Raw genomic sequence first — 21,609 nt, 5'->3', positions numbered from 1 at the left:
AATGCAGATAATATAAAGTTAACTTCTCAAGGTATATTGACTTGCACCTTGGAGGGTGTACAGCATGGTGGCTGTTTCACCAGTGGTATGGAGGAGAGCACAGGACCTATAGAGCAGACAAAACAGTACTGCACAAGTACTGAATCTGGAACCAGAATGATCCACTCTGGGAAAATCCAAGAAAGGAAAATCAACATAGTAACACCACACAGTGAGCTGTGATACATTCTGGCCATATAACCTGCATTATAGTTTATACTATTCTTCACTATGAAAGCATCAGAGGATTCTAATCCTAATTGCCATAATTATGGTTATATATATCTATTAGTCTTTGCTTTAGACTATCTTCATGCTTATCCTCTACAGGCTAGACCAGCTAAAACATGTGCTAAGCCCAGGGATTTTCTTCACTCTTCAACTCAGCAAATCATCCACTTGGCAGAGCACTTGACCTCTCTATAACCATAGTGGTTTTTAAAGGAATTTACTCTGTAGCATTGAAATCAAAGGATGGAACTGTCACCAACGGCACTGAAAGTCCTATCACCTTCAGCTCCTTAAATCTACAGGTTAGATCTACAAGGCTCTAGTTCTACATATTAGGAAGCCTCCATTTGGTCATGAAATTTTGCTACTGGGTTTTTATGGCAATTAATTTTCAATGTTACTGAGTTAGTTTAATTAAAATTAAGTATTCCTAATCAAACACCTTCAGAAAAAAATGTTCCCAGGCACAGAAGAGAGTATGAAGCTTGCAAGGCAATTTGAACTGACAAGATAAATAAAATACAGTAATTAATTTTAACCTGAAATTCATAAAACATTCCTGCTGAGCCTAAGCACTGAAGGGAAAGAATAACCAATTTATTTCCCTAATGACTTCTGCTTCAATAGGATATTGAAACCAGATGAAAACATTGGGTTTTATAACAACTAACCTAGTCAAACATTTCTGGCAGAGTCTGTAGAAAGTGAAGGATTATAAAAACAATATTTTAGTGTTATTTGAAAAGTGTATAAGCAAAAAAAAAAAAAAGAAGAAAAAGATTTTTAGTGACTCATGTCAGATACTTGTGTATCATTAAATTTTGTCTAGGCAATACTTAGGAGAAAGAAAGCTTTTGTTATCCCAAATCTTTGTCCCTTGAATGAAAGTTTGAGAAAGAACAATTAGTCACACTCAATTTATTCTTGGAGAATCTTAGAACTGGCACCTCTAGTACTAAGGAGCCTAAAGTAAGCAAATGGATAGATCAAGGGTAATGAGAAGAAAAAATGGCAGTGCTTAATTCATCTTAAAAGCCTTCCCATGTAAAAAAAACTTCATAATAATAATAATAAACCAGGTTGGAAGAGACCTTCAAGATCATTGCGTCCAACCCATCAACCAATCCAACCCACCTAAATAACTAAACCATGGCACCAAGCACCCCATCAAGTCTCCTCCTCAACACCTCCACCTCCCTGGGCAGCCCATTCCAATGGACAATCACTCTCTCTGTATAGAACTTCTTCCTAACAGCCAACCTAAACCTTCCCTGGCGCAGCCTGAGACTGTGTCCTCTCGTTCTGGTATTGGCTGCCTGGGAGAAGAGACCAACATCCGCCTGTCTACAACCTCCCTTCAGGTAGTTGTAGAGAGCAATAAGGTCTCCCCTGAGCCTCCTCTTCTCCAGACTAAGCAACCCCAGCTCCCTCAGTCTCTCCTCATGCTGTATCAGTAGCATCCAGGCCTGTAACGTTACAGCAAGATATTCTGGGGTTTACAAGTTTTTCCCCCAAAAGAAGCAATTTCCTTGCCTGGAGGAAAACGAATCTTCTGCCAGCAAAATCCATTACAGAAGGACCATAAAGACAGCCTCAGATCATTTTATCTTGAGGTGGATTTTCTCTATTCTAATGTGTAGATTCATCCCAAATCCCTCCCTACATCCTTATTACTAAGACATCAATACCAACTTTACTCCTCACTTGCCTCCCTCACCCATTACAGTCACCCATCTGTTCCTTATCAAAGGGCATTTTTCTCTTTTTATTTGTAAGTCTCTCATAAACAAATTTACAACTTAAACATCAACATTTACAATATCAGCATGACCATTCCACGCCGTTCATTATCTTGGTCACTCAGATGAATACTATACTATCCTTCACCCTTACTGTTGTCATGTCTCTTCAAATCATAAATTTGATGAATTTACACAGGGCTGGGTAAAAAGGGCCTCCTTCAGGCACAGTCACAGCAAACAACTTCAGTAACTTCACAAAAAGCACGTGTCAAAACTCAGGTGACTTTCAGGTGTCAAATTTAAAAAACTACATATGAATGTCAGCCATCATTTTAAGTTTAAGAAGGACATTGAGACACTTGAATGTGTCCAGAGAAGGGCAATGAGGCTGGGGAGAGGCCTTGAGCACAAGCCCTAGGAGGAGAGGCTGAGGGAGCTAGGATCATTTAGCCTGGAGAAGAGGAGGCTCAGGGGGGACCTTATTGCTCTCTACAGCTACCTGAAGAGTGGTTTTAGCCAGGAGGGGGTTGGTCTCTTCTTCCAGGCAACCAGCACCAGAACAAGAGGACACAGTCTCAAGCTGTGCCAGGGGAGGTTTAGGCTCAAGGTGAGGAGAAAGTTCTTCACAGAGAGAGTTGTTGGCCATTGGAATGTGCTGCCCAGGGAGGTGGTGGAGTCACCATCCCTGGAGGTGTTCAAGAGGGGATTGGGTGTGGCACTTGGTGCCATGGTTTTGTAGCCATGAGGTCTGTGGTGACAGGTTGGACTTGATGATCTTTGAGGTCTCTTCCAACCTCGGTGATTCTGTGAGATTCTGTGACCACTGAGTAGTTTCTAGATGCCACATCTGCAGCACAAAAGCATAACCCTGACCAAAACATATTCCAAAGGTTCAGAAAATAAAGAAATCCCTGCTTTTCATGCTTTGTAGATATTTTTACACATTTTTAGCCCTGGTTTCTAATAATTGGAACAGCAAAATTATCAGCTGTGATGCTGTGCCTGGTTCTGGCTGGAACCTGGCAGTCATTTGGCAATAACTGCAATAGCAAATACCATAAGGAAGAATAATGTAATATGTTTTCCCACACATTTGTAAAGGCTCACTAGGTTTGATTTAAAGTAACTTCTTGATTTATTTATTTTTTTCCTTGGCTATTTCAAATGTATCACTTTCACTTATAGTAAAACATAAACAGAAAATAAAAAGGTCCACATGAGTAGTTAGGAAACCAAATGTACTTTGCAAAGAGCATAATAGGATTAGGAAAACAGAAGCATTTCTTGTTAAAGTCATCTGGCTTCCTATTTATGAGGTTTGGGATTTACTTGAATTATTCAGAAAAGCTTCTTACAGAACAGCAGCTGATCACAAGTGGAAGGCCAGGGGAAGGATCAACGAACTCCCTTCACCTCTTCTGTCTCTTCTGTGCTCTGTCAAGAGAATAATGTTTAAACTATTATTGCAGACTCTAAGGAAAATGTTATCCCATTCTCCAAAGCCTTATTCAACAACCAAGAAAAAAGCAGCAGAGACAGAATCACAGAAATCTCAGAAAGAAAACAGGCCAAGGAAAGGAAGCACAATGATACAAAAGAATTTTCATGTTTAAATAAGATTCAACTTCCTGATTCATCAAGATAGCCATCTCACAAGGACAACTTACCTCAAGACATCTAATTGCTCTGGGGTCCTTTAAATTGGACATAAATACAGATCCTCCTATTATGCTGCTACTGTCAAAGACAACCTTGATTACTTTCCACTCCCCTGAAGCTATGTTTGCAACAACTATGAGACAGCTTTCCCTTCAAGGAAAACAACAGAACTGTAAGCCTGAATCATTCTGTGAGACAAAGATTAGAAGCTTCTACTTCATGATGGAAATCATTCTGATTTTGCAACTGATGATTTGTAGAGTTACAAGCCAAGTGATTAAACCTGACACTTTGGACAAATGGGATCTTGACAGGGAAAACAAGCTTCTACAGCTGTGGGAGTGAACTCTGCACTTCATTTCCATTTGACTTCTAATTTCCTTGTGGATACAAGTACTAAATTAATTTTAATACATGTCTGAGCACCACTTAAATAATTTTCTACAGAGCATCTCATTTCAGATGTTTCACTTAAAACTCAAAGAAACAACAGGAAAAGATCAACAGCACGTGACCTTTTGTCTAGAGATGTTGTTTGCCCTCACTAAGTACTGCATTCCTCCATATCCCCTGGGGACTACTTACATGAATGACTTTGCATTACAAGTTCCTTACCTACACTTCACATAGGTCTGATCTAACAAAACACCACAGCTTCATAAGTTACTCTAGATTTGAACACTTCAAAATTAAAGTTCCAGCAGTACTGGACATGGATACAATTCACTGTTCCCCATTCTAATTGCTCTTTATCACTGTTTTCCTCAGTGAAGAATGCTTTTGGTTCCTCGCTAAGAAACCTGAAGGCTAAGTCTGAGTGCTCCACATTGTTGTCCAAAACAGCACATAAGATACTGACATAATAGCAAGATCTCTTCCTTAAAGGTGCGCGTCTCAGACCCTTTTCTCGATCTCGTAGCCCTTGGGTTCAAAGTCTGCATTGCAGGACCTAGGACTCCACTTAACTCTAACTGAAATTCATCAGAACTTGTTTTAGGACACTTAGTATTCTGAACAGAGTTTGATATTCCATGGTTCTAAGTGACAGACAGCCAAGGACAAAGCCACAAGAGAGCACGGAGCCATCACAAATGTTAATCCTTATAACAAATTATATATCATTGTTTTAATGAAAATGCAATGAGAAGACGTTAAATTACTATATGCTATATATGCGAAGAACCTCTACATGTAGCAAGCTATTCTGAAATGCAAGTTTATCAGCAACTAGACATAGCATGTTCTGCAAGCCTGGACTCAATGGATGAACACTTCAGAAGAGCAGCAGCTCAGAACTTAAGCAATTTCAGCCACTGCATATCCAGGTGTGGTTTCTTTATCTTCGCAGTTCATTCTACTTGCCCTGAAGCTGAACTTAATCTATTAATATATAACAGTAAGGAATGATTTCCTCTGGAGACAGCAGTGCACTCAAAACAATAGGTAACTGGTATTAATTTCATCTCAGAGAGAAAACAAGTGAGCACGTAACAGCTCTCCTGGTCTCCAGATACTTTATCCTCTAAAACACATTCCATTTTATTGGGCTCACAGAAGCAATTTCTCCCAAATCAGGCATGATATTGGTGCAATCAACATTACCTCATCTGCAGTGTTAAGTAAAGCTTGAACCAGATCCTCAAAGAACAGCATACTTGTTCTTTTAAATATGCTCTGAAGTAGCAAAAATTCCTACAAAACACTGCAGAAAGGGGACATGGAGCACATGAAACCAGAACAAAACCACCAATTCAATTGCTACTTTTGTCAAGCTAATTAACAGAATCTTAATAATCCTAACAAAGTCAGTCTCTTCAACTTTTCTGGCCCTTCAAGTCAGAATGGTTAGAAACAACACACAAACCCAGACCTATTGATCTTAGACTCTGGAGAAAATACTGTTAAATAATCTGAAAAATGTTATTGCAATATAGAAGTTTGGGGCTTGATGCAGGTTTATTAGCTGGCCACAACCATTCGAAGTGGGTTAAGTACAAGCCGCTCCCCTCAATAGTTTAGCTGCATCATTATGCTTGCACTGATGTCACACCCTGCTGATGCATACATGTGCCCTAATAAATGCTTAGATACAAACACCACCACCTTTACCAAACTGGACCACTTCCTCATTACTGTGGTAACAGCATATTTGGCTGGAGAGTTAAGAAAAGACAACCCCAATCTTTTCAATCTATTCTGTGGGACAACTAAGAAACTTCATTCTACCAGCTTATGTTGGAAATACAATGAAATAACCTGCTACATTAATCAGTACCATAAAGCAAAGTGGTGCTCAATCCAGAGCCGCACTGAACCTCAGGTAGGTAGCTTCTGTGCACTCTGGATCACAAGGAAACATTCATCAGCTTCCAGAGTGAAACCTGACACTGGGGAAGCGATATGCAGTTTTATGTGCATGCGTCTGAAAGGAATCACCACCATTAGAGATGTTCACGTGTATCTGGAAATAGGGCAAGAGTCTCCTCAAGACTGGGATGCCTCTGGGCTGTGGTATAAGGAGTTCTCAATACCCACAATCTGAAGCCTGTCCACAAAGTAAATTTATCAATCTACATTAGTTTCTATTCCCAATAATACTGTACTGTAGACGTCAATACAAATCCAAATACCTGTATTAATGTCTACATCATGTATTTCAGCAGCACTGATTTATCAGGTATCTCAGAAAAATTTACCTGCTACTGACAAGAGCCCCTGAACTCTTTTCAGGATCAGGCTTTGCACCAACATCAAAACAAGAACAGCAAAATGATCTGGAAAGACTCTTTGTCAATCACAGCACAAATTAAAATGTAAAATAATAATAATCATAATCATAATCATCCAGGTTGGAAGAGACCTTCAAGATCATTGCATCCAACCCATCAACCAATCCAACCCACCTAAACAACTAAACCATGGCACCAAGCACCCCATCAAGTCTCCTCCTCAACACCTCCAGCGATGGTGACTCCACCACCTCCCCAGGCAGCCCATTTCAATGGGCAATCACTCTCTCTGTATAGAACTTCTTCCTAACATCCAATCTAAACCTCCCCTGGCACAGCCTTAGACTGTGTCCTCTTGTTCTGGTACTGGCTGCCTGGGAGAAGAGACCAACATCTGCCTGTCTACAACTTCCCTTCAGGTAGTTGTAGAGAGCAACTCTTTGTCAATCACAGCACAAATTAAAATGTAAGATTATAATTGTACCCTGTCAAGGGGAAAGAAAAAAGTTTTAGCTGAGAGTTTCTTTTAGCATTTTTTGCTTGTGGTTTTGCTTGTTTGCATGTTTTGGGGGTCTAAAATGTTTTTATGTTCTTGCAATACCTTCAGTGGAGTATGTTTGTAACTTTCTTTTAATGAGGCTATGAAGAAGAAAAGAGAATACATTTCCTGGCAACAAATCCCAACTTGGCATGACTTTATTTACTGAGGGTTTTTTGCAAGCGTTGTAACTAAAGCACCCGGTGCATTTTGCCCAGACCAACACACTACCGGTCTTAAAGAGAGATTAAATTAAAATTATAATTACTCCTAATGCCCAAAGAAGTGTCCCTCAGTCTGCAGAGACAGTTAATAAATGAGAGAGAGCAATCAGATTGCCCTGAATGAGACATTTCAGTCCATCCTCTCATAGCCATCAGTGGTTTTCTCAAAAAATCAGAATTAAGATTTTTCCTCTATTCCATCTCAATACTACTAAAACAATCCATTTCCAGGCCAATTTTCTGACCTCTCTTAGAGCTCATTAAGCAACTCTTGCATATAGGAAAAAAAAATGGGGGGGGGGAAAATAATGTCCAAAGAATTTAAGCTGTGAAAATTTTCTCCATCCAGTAATTGAAACAATTTGGGATTTTTATGTATGATGAAGTGGATGAGGTCATCCTAGCAAACACTGCTCTCACTTTTCCTTTCAATTTTTTTATTGCTCAGCATAACAAAACAGTATTATTCTTCTCTATCACTGAAGCTCTGGTGAGGCCCCACATAGAGTACTGCCTCCAGTTCTGGAGCCCCTATTACAAGAGGGATATGGAGGTGCTGGAACATGTCCAGAAAAGGGCCACAAGGATGAGCAGAGGGCTGGAGCACCTCTCCTACGAGGACAGACTGAAGGAGTTGGGGCTGTTCAGTCTGCAGAAGAGAAGGCTCCCAGGTGACCTAATTGTGGCCTTCCAGTATCTGAAGGGGGCTACAGGAAGGCTGGGGAAGGACTTCTCAGGATCTGAGGTAGTGATAGGACTAGGGGGAATGGAATGAAGCTGGAGGTGGGGAGATTCAGGCTGGATGTGAGGAGGAGGTTCTTCCCCATGAGAGTGGTGAAGCCCTGGAATGGGTTGTCCAGGGAGGTGGTCGAGGCCCCGTCCCTGGGGCTGTTTAAGAGCAGGCTGGATGAGGCTCTGGCCAGCCTGATCTAGTGTGGGGTGTCCCTGCCCATGGCAGGGGGGTTGGAACTAGATGATCCTTGTGGTCCCTTCCAACCCTGACTGATACTATGATACTAAAAACCCATCTCTTTGTATTTCAGAAATACAAGTTTTCAGAGTGCATCGACTCGTTTTCTGCTGACAAACTATGTGCTGAAATACAAACTCATTGCTTACAACTTAGCAAATTAACAAATTGTGTTACACTGAGCAGGAGAATGCTATCGTCTAAAACTACAGCAGAAAGGCAAATAAAATGATTTACATGAACAGCGATTAGACAAGAGGGGGAAACACAGAAGTTCAACCTATACAGACCACAATATATACCAGAACTACTAAGAGCTAGCTAGACAATGGGTTAGTCATAGAGTTAGTTCCATGCTTTACAATAACTTGCCAGGTTTTTATTCCTTGCCATTTGCTGCATGCTGTTCATCTGGTGAATTACTGTGCATTCAAGTAGGTGGAATACATCGTTCCAGGGGAATTCCATTATAACTTGTCATAAATGAATCTCACCACCTACTATACCATCAAGTTCCTGTTGCGCCTACAGCTTAGTTCACTCCAAGCATTTAACTCATTTCTACTGAAGCATTTGAACTCTGAAATGGAACATTTTCTTAAGCTTGAGCAACACCTACAAGGAATTTCAATTCAGAGGAATCAGTCATTTTCTTACATTTTTAGCTCCCAATGACTGTGCTCACATGCTTCTATTTTTATTAGGATATTTTGTAAGCTGCTAATTATTTGCACGCCTTTCTTAACTAAATTAAAAAAAAAAATGAATTAAACCCACAACTTTAAGAAAAAAATATTGTAATTTAAGGATCACAGCATTCAACTACTGTTTATGCAAGCTGTTCCTCAAATATATTTATATTTAAATAACATGCCTCACAGCAAAGACAATTTTTTCACTGAGTATCTTGACATTTCACCTTCATAGTTTCATAGTTTCATTCAGGGTTGGAAGGGACCACAAGGATCATCTAGTTCCAACCCCCCTGCCATGGGCAGGGACACCCCACACTAGAGCAGCCTGGCCAGAGCCTCAGCCAGCCTGTTCTTAAACAGCCCCAGGGACGGGGCCTCGACCACTTCCCTGGACAACCCATTCCAGAGCTTCACCACTCTCATGGGGAAGAACTTCCTCCCCACCTCCAGCTTCATTCCATTCCCCCTAGTCCTAGCACTACCTGAGATCCTGAGAAGACCTTCCCCAGCCTTCCTGTAGGCCCCCTTCAGATACTGGAAGGCCACAATTAGGTCACCTGGGAGCCTTCTCTTCTGCAGACTGAACAGCCCCAACTCCTTCAGTCTGTCCTCATAGGAGAGGTGCTCCAGCCCTCTGATCATCCTTGTGGCCCTTCTCTGGACACGTTCCAGCACCTCCACATCCCTCTTGTAATAGGGGCTCCGGAACTGGAGGCAGTACTCCAGGTGGGGTCTCACCAGGGCTGAGTAGAGGGGGAGGATCACCTCCCTCGACCTGCTGGCCACACTTCTCCTGATGCAGCCCAGGATCTGATTGGCTTTGCGGGCTGCAAGTGCACATTGAGAGCTCCTGTCGAGCTTTTTGTCCACCAGCACCCCCAAGTCTCTCTCCTCATGGCTACTTTCCAGTCAGTCACTGCCCAGCCTGGATTTGTGCCTGGGATTGCCTCGACCCAGATGCAGGACCCTGCACTTGCTCTTATTGAACTTCATGAGGTTGGCTTGTGCCCACCTCTCCAGCCTGTCAAGGTCCCTTCATTTCTGGTAAAGAAGCAAAAGAATCTAAAAACCAACCAAAAAGTGTTAATTTGCATTTATTGATTAAAAATAAGTTCACCTAGACCTTGCTAGAGAGCACTCAGAATGGATTCCTCAACTAGGTCAAAACATCCCTCTTGTTTTAGCACAAGTACAGATCTTCACCGTGCACTTATTGACACAGCTTTGAAAGCAATAAAAGCTATTCTCAGCAGACTTCATTTCTTCTGAAATGTGTCAAGTTGAGATTAAAGTAATGCAGTGTAAAAAGGAGCCACACAAGCCCCCTGCCACACCACTGTGGCAATATTCATCAGCCCTAGATGCACTATGTGCCACTTCAGTATCAAGAGATACTGAATGATAGAAAATGACCTCAAACTGCAGCAGGGGAGGTTTAGGTTGGATATTAAGAAACATCTCTTGACTGCAAGAGTGGTTGGGCATTGAAATGCGCTTCCCAGGATGGTGCTAGAGTCACCATCCCTGATGAAGAGCTAAAAAAAGCATGGAGATATAGTACTTCAGGATATGGTTTAGTGGTTGTGGTGCTGCCAGGTCAACGTTTGGACTCAATCTTAAGAGATCTTTTCCATTCAAAACAATTCTGTGATTCTATGTCTAGCAGTAATTCAAGAGTTAAATACTTTTACCATGACAGGAACATCTGTTTAAGCCATCTGCAAATTTCTGTCTTGTGACCATTTGTCCACCAGAAGCTGGGCTAAAGCTAAAGGTATATTGTATATTAAGAAGTATCTGAAAAAGATATTGCAAAGAGGAATAAAGTAAAAGGAAAAGACAAGGAAAAGAGGGTAGAGTAACACAGAAACATACAAACAATAACAACATAAGGATATCAAATATAAGGATATTTTCAAGAGGACAAAAGCTGCAGGAAAAGTCTCAGAGGAGAAATAGACAAGGTAAAACCCAGACAGATCCAAGCTGGAACATTTGGATCCATGTGCAAATGAAGCTAGCTGAAAGAATGTGGCTCTGCCTGGGAGTAGACCTCAGTCCATAAGTCTCCATTTCCTTATTACTGGTTGGAAACAAAACAGGTTTGAGTTCAGATTAGGATGACATTAAAGCTGTCCACAACATTATTATACTTCCATAATTATCTGCAATATTGTGTTCTCCACTTACATCTCTCTCAAGCACAGAAACCTTTCATTCAACCTATGCTATTGAATAAAGAGGCAGAAAAATTACCATGTTTGTTTGGGTTTGTTTTGTGGGAGTTGGTTTATTTATTTATGGTTAGCTGGTTTTCTGTCGTGGGGTTTTCTGGGGGCTTTTTGTTTGGTTTGGGGAGGTTTTGTTTGGTTGGTTTTTGCTTGTTTTGTTTTTCTGGGACAATTTGTTGACATGTTAATGAGTTAAATCAAAGCATGGAGTACTCCAGCAAGCAAAGCTGGCACAAGGTCCTTACTGAGAACAAGTAAGCAGGGAGACAGGAATGAGAAGACAGGTGATGACAGAAGCCCCCCTTCAGCAGCAGTGAGCTATTAAGTCTATTCATCCTGTGCTAAGAGCCATGCAGATAAGAGGCAGACGATTCTCAGTTTTTCTTTTGCTTCAAGAAAGCAACCAAGCAGTTAGGTCACACTCAAGATGCCCACAACAGAAAACAGCACCTACACAAGGTAAGAATTCCATTTCACCTTTGTAAATCCTGTGTATGAAGTATGTGTCTAAAGAGAACAGCTTTGCTCAGACTTTCTGGCTATTCTCAAATATATTGAAAAAAAGCCAAATTTATTTATATTTGCTATCAAACAATTCAAGTTACGTGTCCAGAGAAGGGCAACAAGGCTGGGGAGAGGCCTTGAGCACAAGCCCTGTGAGGAGAGGCTGAGGGAGCTGGGATTGTTTAGCCTGGAGAAGAGGAGGCTCAGGGGAGACTGTATTGCCCTCTACAACTACCTGAAAGGTGGTGGTAGCCAGGAAGGGGTTGGTCTCTTCTCCCAGGTAACCAGCGCCAGAACAAGAGGACACAGTTTCAAGCTGTGCCAGGGGAAGTTTAGGCTGGAGGTGAGGAGAAAGTTCTTCACTGAGAGAGTCATTCGTCATTGGAATGTGCTGCCCGGGGAGGTGGTGGAGTCACCGTCCCTGGAGGTGTTCAAGAGGAGACTGGATGTGGCACTTGGTGCCATGGTCTAGTCATGGGTCTGTGGTGACAGGTTGGACTCGATGATCCTCGAGGTCTCTTCCAACCTTGGCGATGCTGTGATACTGTGAGTTAATGCTGTGCTGTAGTTAGAGAAAGAAACAAAGCTTTCTTTTTTCAGGGGAAACTTAAGGAGGCATTCTCATCATTTGCTTTAAAGTAACATACTCTCCCTCCAGTTAAGACAAAGAAACACAACTCTCCATAGGACAACTCAGACCAGCAATCTGGGTCAAGTGCTCAAGAATTGCTGGTAGAGGAACCTTGCTTTCTGAAGAAGCCTAGGAAGGAGCTAGTTAAAAAAAAGAAGCAGCTGAGACTGAATATATTCCCACAACCCACTTTCTTGTCCATTCCTAAAATGAGAAGTAGAATACCACAGATATAACACAAAGAAGCTGGATGATTATTTTTTTCCAGAGCTCCTAGGCAATGTCAGTGCTGCTGTCATCACGATTCCTCAGGGTACCTAAAGCAGCATTAACTTTGCACTTTTTAGAAGCACAAATGAAGTGCAGCCTACAAGTGCTATTATACCTCTAGTACAAAACAATCACCTTTTAGCTGTGCCACTTGCATGCTTTAAGACTCAAACAGGTAAAGTGGTTTTTTTGGGTTTTTTTTTTTCCTTTTTGAATGGTTTCACTACTACTTAAAGACACTTCTCCCTTCTGCTCTCTGGAGAAACAACCAACCAAACAACAACAAAACAAAGTCTATAATTTAACTAAAAAATGCATGATAAATTCACATCACAAAATGACAATAAAATACAGATGTGCATGATTACCCTCCTACTTCCTAGGTTACAGGGAAAAATTAAATCTCACAAAGAGAATATAGATTTTATCCAGAACAACTCAACTGTGACAACTCAAAAGCATTTTCCAATCCCTCCTCATTATATTGAGACTGCTGTATTTTTCTGTCACTAAAAAGGCAAATCATAAAATCAGAGTCATTCTGGCTGGGAAAAAAACTTTAAGTCCATCAAGTCCAACCATTATATGCCACAGTTTTGCGAGGAGGTCAAGTACTGTGAGATGTCACATTTACCTGATTATCCTCAGAAGGACAATGGGAATCTCACCACAGCTACCTATAAGCAACTTCTTAGAACATTTGCATCTAAGTCCTGCTATAAGCTAGCTGCAAACTGGTGAGTGATAAAAACAAAAATAATAAAATCCTACTTGACTATAAACTTTTGAAGAATACACAAGACAATACTATAGATTGACTATCCAATATCTTCACATTTAAGAAGTGTGATGCCACTAAATCCTAAAAGGAAACTACTAGATTAAATTATCGCTTTGCAGTTTGGTGGGGTTCTGGTTGGTTGGTTTGGGCTTTTTTCCCCAGATATATGAAGGCTAAAACAGTACATGTAGATTTTGATCTGCACTTCCCTAAAGGTCAGCTGCAAATATATGGATATGACTCAGGCACACCACGAATTTATTTGCTCTTCTTTTGTAGTGTGCATTCACCTACATTTAAAGAAAGAATATACAGCTGACAGTCAACCTGAATTCTCCCTGCTGCTTTAAAACGTCCACTGCTGAGGAGGAAGATACAAAGTTGTTAACAGAGAATAAACAACGGCTCTGAAGTCTTTCAATTGCTCCAAAGCTGTCCTGAATCTACACCTTTTCCTAAGAATGTGAGCAGGAAAACCCCATATTTAACTAAACCAGGGATAACTTCCTCTCTTCTACTCTGGGCCTATCTGAAAACAGGAAGTTTGGATAAACATAAGGAGGTTATTACTTCTTTTCTCACCTCTCCCTCCTCCAATTGGTTTGTTATTGGCATTCTCTACATAAGCAGTTAATAAAGCTTCCCTGCAGTTCTAAAAGCACATGTAGAATATTTAATTTCCTAGAGTCAAAAGTAAAGGAATGCACAAAATAAAAAGGGCCTCCAAACACATTCCTGAAACTTTTGCAGAGTAAAAGCAAACCTGTCCCTCTAAAAGTTTTGTTCTTGTCTTCAAACAAATCAAAACCATTGGAGGAAGAAAATAACATCTAGTTGTCCTTAGCAATACATTAAAGTTTACTTTATTGACAGCAAGAGAAAACAGCTAGTTAATATCTGAACATCTGAATCATTCTCCCATTTACTTTTCTGTTATAAAAACACAGACACCTTGTTAACCATGAGAATCACAGGGAGTAAATCATTTTGGATATGAAGACTGGGGGAGAAAAGATAGGATTTATGGTGGTTTAGGACAGTAAGCCTACTAAAACATCCTACACATTCAGGCATTGTAAATCATCATACAGATTCAGGTATGCTGTAGAACATGATATGTCATTTAGAAAATATTTAATTATGTATAATATTATGTAAATCAGGACATTTAATTATACACAAAATAATTAGTTTACGAAAATAAAAGGGATCACAGACCAATTGACTTAAATTGCATAAACTTGAAAGCGTTTCCCAGTGGCATGACTTTCAAACAGCAACAGGGTCAGATCAACATTAACCAAAAATATGGGTGTGACCCCATAAACACTTCCCAAGTGGGGAAGAGCAAGGACATACATACTTTAGACCTCAGCAGACATACGTAAGAGCCTATGCTCTATAAAAAGGCAACAACACTATTGCCACTTCTCAACAGTAGTGTGATGCTCTCAAAATTAACCTTTTCCTTTTACAAAAGGCCTAACTTGCTGCTGAGTGACACCAGTGCCCCAGATCTGAAGCAGTCAGATGTGCAGCAGAATTTACTCAGGAATATGTCTGGAACACTGGCTCTAGTACATCTAACAATATCATCTACCTTCAAACATACTTGCACAGGACCTCAGCCGTTCATGGGCTTTTCCTCTTCAATTCTGCTACTTAGCAGCCTCAAATTATACACAGTTAAATCCCAAGGGGAAGACTATTTTTAGCTTCTTACTAAAAACTACAGTAAATTGTCTCAGTGTCTTTATTATTCAACTAGATTTTAAACAGCAATGTCAAATCCTGCCCTTTACCCTGCTACCAATAGCAGCGAACAAGCACAAGTGACAGGAGTTTGGCTCACCCATTATTTGGCAAGCTCAGTGCAGAACTACTATTTCCACCAAACCCTATCTCTCTAACCGCTGTGCAGTGTGGGGAAGAGGCATGGTGACACTCTCTCTGAAACTGCATGACTCAACATTTATTCCTTGACCCCAGACATTACCTACACCGACTTCTCCCTGTGTGGTTCAACAAAACTAGGACATGCCCAGGGCAGGTGACTTCAATCTTCTCCCTTCCTCCTGTGCAAACACACAGTCTGAAGTTTCATTATTGACATTTGCTTTCATTTTCGAGGTTTACTAGGATTTTTTTTGCATGCTATCTTGTTTCACTGATACTATGCTTAGATTTTGATAGCAGCACCTGCTGCACCAACAACAATAAATCAAACTAAATGACTATCAAAACAAAATAATGATCTAAATATATGTCCAAATATAGGCAAGTAGATTAAGATGGACAGCCTGGAAGACATGAAAACAACATTCACTGTAACCTTAACAAGAAAAGATACCCAAGCCTACAACCCAAGTAGAAAAGAACCAATACCTGAGAATTGAATAGCACTAGCTGCCAAAAGCAAGCTGTTCATATCCAGTGGTCAAACAATGCTTTACATTTACACAACTGACCAATAAAATTATGATTCAGGTACTCACACATCCTCACACAAGGTCACAATAAGGCATATTTTTCTATCTGCAAATGAGCTTTGTTCCAGTCACAGTGTGGGCCTTATTCATATTATTGTTTGCACAGTCTGAAAGCATAGCTAAAGCATACAAAACCCCACACATAATGCCATTGTGGTTTGCATTTTTTAGATAACCATTCACACTGATAAAAAGAACCCCCCCAAAACATTAATTAATAACTTCTAGCTACCTGACAATACTATGAAAACATGGTAGTCCTTTGTCCCAGAGGTGGGGTGGTTCAGGAACTACAGATTTTTCTACTGTGCTCACCTTGTTCACTCACTGAAAGAGCAGGACCAAGTTGTCCTTCCCCTCCATGATCCCACTGCCTGCTGTTGGGGGGAGGGCAATAAAGCAGGACAGCAGCAAACAGAAGAGCGTAGTAACTAACATCCTTTGCCCTAACAGCTATAACAAGAGGAGAGCAGCAGCCTGAGCATCAGGTCTTAACCTCCTGTTCTAATCATCCAAGATTCACAAGCAACACAACACAACTGTAGTTCCTGAGTGTATCCCTTAACAAGATAAGGTTAATACCAGCACCTACCGGCATTATCCTAATAGCTTACCATTTCATCAGGTACTATCATTAGACAGAATTTCCTGAATGTTGGAGGTCTTGATTATCTGACACCTTTGAAACATCACCTCTAAAGCAAAAGTCATATTCAGCAGATTTGTATGCCTCAGGTGATTGGTGGTATGTGCTGAAACTCTTCACTCTTGTCTGCTGAGAAGCAAAAGCATCAAGTACTACCAGTTGAAGTCATGCAATGTCCTCAATTAATTGACTTAATGGCCTCTGGCTTGATGAGACAACTTCAGACCAAAAGGGATTTGGGAAAAAAAAAAAACAACAAACTGTGTTTCCCCTTACCCAAGGCAGCACACAAAAGTGTGAAGTCTCCCTCTATGATGCCTCTGTTCTATGCACAAACACTCTTAGAATCCTGAAGCTTACATGAACACCAGAAATCAAATGGAATTGTCTAAAAAGAGAGTTTAAAAACAAGACATAAAAATCAGAAAATGATGTGTGTGTTCTTCTACAGCAGTTTTCTTCAATACTTACAGAAACATAAACCCAGCAATGAACAGGACCTGTGGTGAGCATCAATACATGCACTTCCTTGTTCTACCGTCATCTTCTCTTTGCTTTGCAAAGTTATCATAAGGGGAAGTAGAACACTTCATTGCTCAAAATCAACACTAGCAGCTGGCATGTTGAAACCCAGTCTGAGGGGGTGTGTGCAGTAAAAAGCATACTTAAAAAAATAAAATTAAATTCTCCTGAAAAATGTAGATTAAACTAAGTCTACTACTACAGTCTCTAATGTTCAAAACATGGGAGTCACTCTTCTACACTCCCCACAAGAGGCAGCAGTGGGTATTTTTAAGATCTTGAGAGATCTGGGGGTTCTTTTTTTATTTAGCCCAGATTTTCAGACTTTTAGGAACTCTGAGATTACATCTGCAAACCTTCCATACAAAGATGTAAACCAGATTTTATTTTAAGACAATAAAGATGAAAACAGTGTCCAAGATTTTAATGTAAGGACTTTCCTTAAGGGCATAGGGCCTTAAAAACATCAAACATCACAACAGTTATCCATGCTCTGGGCAGGCTTCTCGTCAAAACTGTCAGGAAACTATTTTCTTGCCTGCTTTATTATTGAATACTTCCCTCAAACAAGTACAACAGCAGAATAGTTGGGACATAAAGCATCTCTCACTTCTAATCTCCAATTCCCAAGACTGACATCTGATAACAAAAACCAGTCTGCAATAAATCGCTTATATAAACACACAGAAATTTGCCTGCTCGATTCTGACATCAGAATCACCCCCAGAACCATGGAATAATTCATACACATCATCTTTCAGGAGAAAAAAAAAATCCCTCTTCTTCTTTAAACTCTAATAAGCACAAAATGTTATGCAATCATGAGCTGTAAAACACAGTACATTTAAATAGAGAGATGATAGCTTCTCTTAAATGTGCCTAACCACAGTGTCTCACCTACAGATAGCCTTCCTGACCCAGCTACAGCTCTGCACAGGCATAGCAACTACCTCACATGCAACATGTACAGAAGGAAACCCTTAAAAATTAGGAAAGGCCAACTCAGCTGCAAGTCACTAGAAATGGCATGCTAATACAAAAAACAAAACATCAACAACTTTCCTTAGTCAATGTAAAACCTGCAAAGATAAGCAGCAGAAATTAATATCATTATCAAAAGCACTGATAAAGTTACAAGACTTCAGAACAGGAAGGCTAACTTGCTTCACTTCAACATGAATCTAAAGATATATGGCAGCCACACCTTCTTATGACCAAATTCAGCATCTATGTAATTGCTAATCCATAAAGAGTTCACATCCTTCAAAGAAAAAAGTTTTTAAAACTGGAGGAAAGGTATTATGAAGAACACAAGCCTCTGACCTCAACCTTAAGAGGTTGAATAAATGACAGCACAATGTTCAAAACACTTTAAAAAGTGAATTCACATGGTTGACCACAGACCCATATAGATGGCAATGAGTGGAAACTCCCATTACCACCATACTCTTCTACTCACACCCCCCACTGCTATCAGAAAAGAGGAAATGAGAGAAGGCATTTGGTGGTTAGACTTGGGAAAGAGAGACCAATGAAGTCCTGTTGCAAAGCAGGGCTGTGAAAAAGAACTTAGCAATAACTGCCATGACTATTTTCTGTTCTGAAATGACACTTCTATGTAAGTGAACATCTTTGCATGAATCAAGTATCTGCCATCTAAATTAAAATCAGGTACTGTAGATACAGCAATTCAACTCACAAAACATGGTTACACACTTTTGGGACACTGTTTTGTGCCAGTCCAACTTTGAAATCTTCAGGGAACAAGTTCTTAGCTTTCAATACAATTTTTTTCAGTTGAATTTGCTGTAGAAACGTCTATCACTTAAAACAACAAAAATCTATGCATATGGAAGGGTCTTTAGTCCCTTAGCATCATCATGTCATACAGCAAAAATTAACTGGAAAAGCAGGTTTCCTGGATGGGAAAAATCCAGCTGCAGGATTTGGTAGCACATCTCCTCCCCAGTTTTCCTGTCCCAGAGGAGTGCTTTCCCATGGGTTTGGGAGATACTGGGCTGTCTATCCATCTGCCAGAGATATGAAACATAAAAGGAAAAGAGTCTCAAGTTGATCTAAAATAAAATGTCTAAAAGTACATTTCAGGAAAAAAAAAAATAACCACAGACAGTGATGCCATGTCTTTGTGCCCAGTTTTGTGACTGACATCCTATTTTCCAATAGTTACATTGCAATCTCAAGGAAATGCATCATGCCTTACCATTTACTTAGAAGGTGACACAGAGCACTGCTAAAGGCTATTCAGAAATAACTGTTTTTCATCCCCTTTTCAGCTCTATTGCCTGTAAAATGTGTTAATAAAGCCTTCTGAGCTGCATTAGAATCTATTCTGAAGACAATCTCCAAATGTAAGAGCATTACAATGCATTTTGTACTGCTGTGTATTAAAAGCAAGACAACAGAAAATAATCAGCAAGAAAGTCTCAGTACCAGGAAACGCCTCAAACTTCTAAAGCCACATTTCTCTACAGCTGAGAAGCTCCTCTGTTTTATTTCCTGTTAATCAAATCTTTATGTCTTCACTCAGTCCCAATTCAATCTGAACCCAAACAAAGGCATAAACCCCAAATCTCTTTACACCTTGCATAATTTTTTACAATCCAAACAAGAAAAGACTGGCTGAAGTGGTGCTCTTAATAATTGAACTGCAACCAGTTAACAAATGGCTTGCTGCAACATTATATGGTAGGGTCACAAAACAAAGTGGACTCTAACCATTTATATTCCATTAAATACTCAAAGAACATGGAATTAGATTAAATGCTTTTCAAAGCACTTTGTTTTGCCAAACTTCACTGGAAGTACTGAAACAAGGAAAACTGCTTGGCCACAGTTAGCTTTTGGTTTTCCCCACCTCTCATTCATTGTAGTTATAGTTTTGCTCTTATAACACAAAGTCTATTAACTGCTCATGCATATGAAGTTCTTCAGATTCCAGTATAACAGCAGATCTATGTAATTTTAAATGAGGATCCTCATGCAATTTATTACAGAATTACAGCTCACCAGATAACATTTTCCTGCTTTGGGACAGAGGCTTATTTATATTTTCCAATTAAAAAATTTACACACTTAATCCAGCACAAGAGCATCTGTACAAAATACTACATAGTTTAATTTGCAGGAGATGTAAAAAATGACCCAAGATGACTGCTCCACTGCTTTTGCACAAATTGTGATTATCATTATGTCCACTCAAACTCTCAGTTGACAGTGAGTTTGTTTTAAAATAAGTTACTTCAAATGAAACAAACTGTGCCAGGGCTGGTTTACTTACACATCGGATTCAGATTTGATGGCAGGCAGAACAATTGAGTAACTTCAGAGTTATTTTAGGAGTATCAACTGAAATATTCTGGAAAGATGGGCACCAAACAGGTGGAATGTGGCTTTTTAGAGATGACTCTTCAGCCAACTAACAGCTGGGTCACAGCCTCCAGCAACGTTCAACACCCTCAGCTGCACACCTTGACCTGCACCTGCCTGGGGAAACACCCACTCACCACAGCAATCATTGCAGAGGCACAAACCCCCACTCTTTTCATCACTGCTTTCATCTAGGGCAGAATGAGGTCATTTGAGATGAAAATGTCAAAGTAATTACACCTGAACTGTGTGAGCTAAGAAATGATGACAAAGTTTTGCTTGGACTCCTGTTGAAGAAGCATGGATGTGCCTTCTCTGGTCCTTACACTTCACACATTTCTGTGAAGAAATCCATTCCTCAAATATCTCATTTTAACCCTAATGATGGCAGTACTGAAGGGTTAAAAAAAAAAAACCCAAGCTCCGTTATTTGGAGCACAGTACAAAATGGAGGGAAGCCCCGGCTAGGGCCTTGAATGCCCTGTGAAGGCCTCAGCACATCAGCTAAGGCCACCCCTGAGGTGACAGTAGCGCTCATGGAGCTGCAGCCTACCCAGCTCTGGCCCCAACAACCTCCATGGCATTCCAGCCGCCGAGAACACTTAAACAAAACCCTGGCAGTGCAAGTGTAGAAGAAGGGCACATGGCCCTCCTGGCGGGCAGGGACATACCGAGGACTCTCTAGCCAAGCTCCAGCTCCTCAAACTCGGATGCTTTTCACATCTCGGCGATCAGTGGACAAAAACTACCAAGACCACAAAAAATGTACCATTAAAAAAAAATAGTAATTTCCTCCTCCCAAACGCAGATCAGCACCCGCAGCAGCACGACTGCCCCGGCCGCGGCCCCACCACCCCACCTAGGTCCGCGCCAAGGCGCGGTGAGGGCCCTTCGCCTACACCGCCCGCCGCGGGACAGGACGCTGGCGCTTGGCCAGCACAGACTGCCACCAAAGTGAGGACTAAGGCGGTCGCACATACAGCCACCTCCAGCGACAGACGAATGAACCGCAACAGAAAGACAGGATACTGCCGACCACCACCTTCTCTCTAGGCACGCTGCCGTCACCTCTCCTCAGCACCTCCGGGGCGGAGCCAGCGGCCCGGGGGCGGCGGCAGCAGGTGAGCGCGGCTCGCAGCTGCGCCCCGTGGGCGGAGCAGGGGGCGGGGAGCGCCGAGCCGGGCCGGGCCGGGCCGTGGCGGCGGGGACCCACTAGCTGCCTTTCTTTTTCGCTCAGTTACTCCCTCGCTTTTTCACTCGGGACGGTGCCCGAAATTCGGCGGCGGCCGCGGTCCCTGAGGATTCTTTGGAAGCAGGTGAG

At 41.1% G+C, this 21,609-nt stretch overlaps 1 protein-coding gene and 1 long non-coding RNA gene across 5 annotated transcripts in view; one reads left to right on the top strand and one right to left on the bottom strand.

Moving 5' to 3' along the window:
* Positions 1 to 21,609, bottom strand: part of LOC137450886 (uncharacterized) — a 67,756-nt gene that overhangs the window by 45,630 nt on the left and 517 nt on the right. For 2 of the 4 annotated variants that reach the window (XR_010989674.1, XR_010989673.1), the window contains exons 1-5: positions 21,269 to 21,361; positions 20,960 to 21,033; positions 16,656 to 16,767; positions 5,274 to 5,363; positions 3,368 to 3,446 (exon numbers count right to left, since the gene is read on the bottom strand). This is a non-coding gene — a long non-coding RNA (uncharacterized lncRNA). Of the gene's footprint in view, positions 1 to 3,367; positions 3,447 to 5,273; positions 5,364 to 16,655; positions 16,768 to 20,959; positions 21,034 to 21,268; positions 21,362 to 21,609 lie in introns of those variants that run through there. The other 2 variants (XR_010989675.1, XR_010989676.1) reach the window with 2 other exon arrangements.
* PRKCD (protein kinase C delta) overlaps positions 21,462 to 21,609 on the top strand; it is a 65,420-nt gene continuing 65,272 nt past the window's right edge. Inside the window, exon 1 of the mRNA XM_068157862.1 lies at positions 21,462 to 21,604. The gene's annotated coding sequence lies outside the window, so the exon portion shown is untranslated. The remainder of the gene's footprint in view (positions 21,605 to 21,609) is intronic.

This window comes from Melanerpes formicivorus, unplaced genomic scaffold (genome assembly GCF_026170545.1).
Source record: "Melanerpes formicivorus ecotype bairdi unplaced genomic scaffold, bMelFor1.0.p_v2 SCAF_38, whole genome shotgun sequence".
Taxonomy (NCBI): domain Eukaryota; kingdom Metazoa; phylum Chordata; class Aves; order Piciformes; family Picidae; genus Melanerpes; species Melanerpes formicivorus.
The sequence above is the reverse complement of the archived record's forward strand: the minus strand, read 5'-3'. Positions and strand labels throughout refer to the sequence as shown.